This window comes from Neoarius graeffei, chromosome 25, assembly GCF_027579695.1.
Source record: "Neoarius graeffei isolate fNeoGra1 chromosome 25, fNeoGra1.pri, whole genome shotgun sequence".
In the NCBI taxonomy this organism is placed as follows: Eukaryota; Metazoa; Chordata; class Actinopteri; order Siluriformes; family Ariidae; genus Neoarius; species Neoarius graeffei.
The window spans coordinates 45,575,556-45,580,549 of NC_083593.1; the positions used below are offsets into that span (position 1 = coordinate 45,575,556).

Consider the following 4,994-nt stretch of genomic DNA (forward strand, 5'->3'; position numbering starts at 1 on the left):
TCTCAGACTTTTGTTTATGTAGGAATTGGTGATTAGCCAATGCAGAAAACTTATGTTGTGAGCAGGAAAATTTGCCATGATGAGGAAATTCCCAGTATTAAATTCTGTATAGACTCCTTCCTTAAAAGTTGCGATTTCACAGATGTAGAATTTGATTCGGACGAAAAATTATGAGTGAAATCAAACTCTGCTCCGCAGGAAGGAAATTCTCCTCAACCTCGGTGGGTTGAATGTCCATACTGATACTGGCTGCTTCGTCGTCTCCTCACATACCTGAGGCGGCTTATGAAAGGCTTTGTTAACTACCCAATGAGTAAAAGGTGCCATAAATTTAGATTGTCTTAAGTACATATGTTCGCAGGTTATCCTGTGTTGGGTAGTGTGTAAAAATATCTTAACCCCTCGATGTCTTCACTCATAAATAGTAAACATGTTCAACTTGTGAATTGCCACACAGCAATCACTACGGTTGTGTCGTGGTTAGCATGGTCGCCTCACAGCAAGAAGGTTCTGGGTTAGAGCCCAGCTGCCGAAGGGGGCCTTTCTGTGTGGAGTTTGCATGTTCTCCCAGTGTCTGTGTGGGTTTCCTCCAGGTGCTCCAGTTTCCCTCAAAGACATGCAGTTAGGTTAACATGGGGCAGCCATGAAATGTGAACTATGTGTACTATGCTTGGGTTGACTGAGAAACTGATTAACATGTATGTGAAAGGAAATGTGAACAAATAGATCATGAGAACTTGACAAATATAGTTCCTGGTTGACCAGGCTCAAACCTACAACCTGCTTGCATTGAGGTAACACAGAAAAACTCTGCTGCTCTTTTCCAAATAAACAATGCAAAAAAAATATATCAAGAACCAGGAAGGAAACAGACTGTAAAATCCAATCTTCCTTAGATTTTTCTGGGTCCATTCTGCTCATTTCTGTGGCCAAAAATTTGAAGCTTCCCAGGAAAATTGCATGGTAGCAAGCATGTGTGGCTGTGATGGCTGAGTGGTTAAGGCGTTGGACTCGAAATCCAATGGGGATTCCCCACGCAGGTTCAAACCCTGCTCACAGCGAGGTTTTAACACTCTCTAGCTACCAAAAAAATGTCATGGTTACATAAGTGTATGAACAGTAGGCAATCCAGGGTTTAGTTTAACTGAGAAATTGAAAAAGTTGTCCCAGGAGAACACTGGAAGTCTCCAAAGATAGTCCAAGGTTGATGATGAGACTCAAACCAACAACCTGCTTGAATATCAAGAACCAGGAAGGTAACAGACTGTAGAACTCCAATCTTCCTCAGATTTTCATGATAAAATTGTCCTTTTCCGTTGCCGGTTGAGAGTACGCTGTGCCCACTCTGGCTGTGTTCCGAGCGATGTTGCCTGGCGGTGGCATGGTGGCTATGCAGGCAGTGTGGGACTTGTTTTCGTGTACATTTTGATGGGACTGTGGTAGCTACACCATTGGAATGACATCCTAACCTTCTTTTGGTGGACTTTTTTTCCCCTTAATTGTAAAGCAACTTTGGGTATGACAAAGGTGCTATATAAATTCCATGACCTGAGGTTGGGTTGACGTGCCCTTGAGCAAAACACCTAACCCCCCAACTGCTCCCTGGGTGCTGTAGCATAGCTGCCCACTGCTCTGGGTATGTGTGTGTTCACTTGCATGTGCATGTATGTGTTTTCACTGCTTCAGATGGGTTAAATGTAGAGGTTAAATTTCACTGTGTGCTTAAATCTGTGCTTGAGTGTACGTGTGACAAATAAAGGCTTCTTGGTTTGGCTTGGCTTCTTCTTCTTTTGATCTGAAGTCAATGTTCATGAGAAATCCTGCAAGTGTGCAGATTCTAGGAATTGGCATCACTGAATATATATGGTATATATGCGCATACTCTGAAAGCTTGATTCCATTCAGTTTCATTTGTGTAACACTTTTAACCCTAGATTGCAAGCTGCATGAAGCAGCTTCACATTATTTAGATCCCAAAGGAGCAAGTCAGAGGTAACAGCAACAAGGAAAATCTCCCGAGATGACACAAGGAAGAAACTTTGAGAAGAACCAGGTTCAAAAAGGAACTCATTCTCAGTATATCATCATTACTCTTCTACAATTAACATTTATTCCATGAAATCGAGTCGTACATGAGCTGACAGCTGACGAGGCATCTAGTGCCGAATTGGCTATAAGCCATGTACAACCAGATTGAGTGGAATAATTGTTTTATTCGATCCACATTCACTGGATTTTGAGAAACAGAGCATTTTTATTTTTATTTTTTGCAAATTCAGTAAATAAAAACTTTACACAAAACATCCGACAAAATAATTTTTGCTTAGAATGTAAACAAACCGGCGAAATGACAGTAGCAATTTGTGAAAAGTGCTATAATAATAATAATAATAATAATAATAATAATAATACTTGAAAATAATAAAGATACGTTCTTACCATCAAATACTCATCTCATCTCATTTTCATCCACTTATCCGGGACTGGGTCGTGGAGGTAGCAGTCTGAGCATGGAAGCCCAAACTTCCCTCTCCCCAGACACCTCGGCCAGCTCCTCAGGAAGAACACCGAGGCGTTCCCAGGCCAGCCGAGAGACATAGTCCCTCCAGCGTGTCCTGGGTCTTCCCCGGGGCCTCCTCCTGGGGGGACATGCCTGGAACACCTCCCCAGGGAGGCATCCAGGAGGCATCCGAAAGAGATGCCTCCTCAGCTGATTCCTCTCAATGTGGAGGAGCAGCAGCTCTACTCCAAGCTCCTCCCGAGTGACTGTGCTTCTCACCCTATCTCTAAGGGAGCGCCCAGCCACCCTGCGAAGGAAACTCATTTTGGCTGCTTGTATCCGCAATCTTATTCTTTTGGTCATTACCCAAAGCTCATGACCATAGGTGAAAGTCGGAATGTAGATTGACCGGTAAATCAAGAGCTTCACCTTTTGGCTCAGCTCCTTCTTCACCACGACAGACCGGTAAAGCGACCGCATCACTGCGGAGGCTGCACCGAGCCACCTGTCGATCTCACACTCCATCCTTCCCTCACTTGTGAACAAGATCCCGAGATACTTAAACTCCTCCACTTCAGGCAGGACTTCTCCACCAACCTGGAGAGGCCAAGCCACCCTTTTCCAGTCGAGAACCATGGCCTCTGACTTGGAGGTGCTGATTCTCATCCCAGCCTCTTCACACTCGACTGCAAACCTCCTCAGTGCATGCTGAAGGTTCTGGTTTGAAGAAGCCAACAGGACAACATCATCTGCAAAAAGCAGAGATGAAATCCTGTGGTTCCCAAACAGGATTCTCTCCGGCCCCTGCCTGCACCTAGAAATTCTGTCCATAAATATTATGAACAGAACCGGTGACAAAGGGCAGCCCTGCCGGAGTCCAACATGCACTGGGAACAGGTCTGACTTACTGCCGGCAATGCGAACCAGACTCCTGCTCCGTTCGTACAGGACTGGACAGCCCTTAGCAAAGAGCCCCGAACCCCATACTCCCGAAGCACCCCCCACAGGATACCACAAGGGACACGGTCGAATGCCTTCTCCAGATCCAGAAAGCACATGTGGACTGGTTGGGCAAACTCCCATGAACCCTCGAGCACCCTATGAAGGGTATAGAGCTGGTCCAGTGTTCCACGACCAGGACGAAAACCGCATTGTTCTTCCTTGATCCGAGGTTCGACTATTGGCCAAATTCTCCTCTCCAGTACCCTGGAGTAAACATTCCCGGGGAGGCTGAGAAGTGTGATTCCCCTGTAATTGGAGCACACTCTCTGGTCCCCTTTCTTAAAAAGAGGGACCACCACCCCAGTCTGCCACTCCAGAGGCACTGTCCCCAACCACCACGCGATGTTGCAGAGGCATGTCAGCCAAGACAGCCCCACAACATCCAGAGACTTGAGATACTCAGGGCGGATCTCATCCACCCCTGGTGCCTTACCACTGAGGAGCTTGCAAACCACCTCAGTGACTTCGGCTTGGGTAATGGACAAGTCCACCTCTGAGTCATCAGTCTCCGCTTCCTCAATGGAAGATGTGATGGTGGGATTGAGGAGATCCTTGAAGTATTCCTTCCACCACTTGACAATATCCCCAGTCGAGGTCAACAGCTCCCCACCCACACTGTAAACAGTGTTGGCAGAGTATTGCTTCCCCCTCCTGAGGCGCTGGAAGGTTTGCCAGAATTTCTTCGAGGCTGACCAATAGTCCTCCTCCATGGCCTCACTGAACTCCTCCCAGTTCCGAGTTTTTGCCTCCGCAACTGCCCGAGCTGCGGCACACCTGGCCTGCCGATACCCGTCAGCTGCCTCAGGAGTCCCGTAGGCCAACATGGCCTGATAGGACTCCTTCTTCAGCTTGACAGCATCCCTTACTTCCGATGTCCACCACTGGGATCGGGGATTGCCGCCACGACAGGCACCAGAGACCTTGCGTCCACAGCTCTGAACAGCCACGTCGACAATGGAGGCAGAGAACATGGTCCACTCAGACTCAATGTCCCCCGTCTCCCTCGGAAGCTGGGAGAAGCTCTCCCGGAGGTGGGAGTTAAAGACCTCCCCGACAGAGTGCTTGGCCAGACGTTCCCAGCAGACCCTCACCATATGTTTGGGTCTGCCAGGTCTGTCCGGCTTCCTCCTCCACCAGCGGATCCAACTCACCACCAGGTGGTGATCAGTTGACAGCTCAGCCCCTCTCTTCACATGAGTGTCCAAGACATAGGGCCGGAGATCAGATGAAATGACAACAAAGTCGATCATCGACCTCCGACCTAAGGTGTCCTGGTGCCACGTGCACTTATGGACACCCCTATGCTCGAACATGGTGTTTGTTATGGACAAACTGTAACTAGCATAGAAGTCCAATAACGAAGCACCACTTGGGCTCAGATCGGGGAGGCCGTTCTCCCAATCACGCCCCTCCAGGTGTCACTGTCGTCGCCCACGTGAGCGTTGAAGTCCCCCAGTAGAACAATGAAGTCCCCAGTCTGAGCACCTCTCAG

At 48.0% G+C, this 4,994-nt stretch overlaps 1 non-coding gene across 1 annotated transcript; it reads left to right on the top strand.

Annotated features, from left to right (window-relative positions):
• The first annotated feature begins 979 nt into the window (after positions 1-979).
• trnas-cga (transfer RNA serine (anticodon CGA)) lies at positions 980-1,061 on the top strand. The gene has a single exon. It is a non-coding gene; the product is annotated as a tRNA-Ser (tRNA).
• The last annotated feature ends 3,933 nt before the right edge of the window (positions 1,062-4,994 follow it).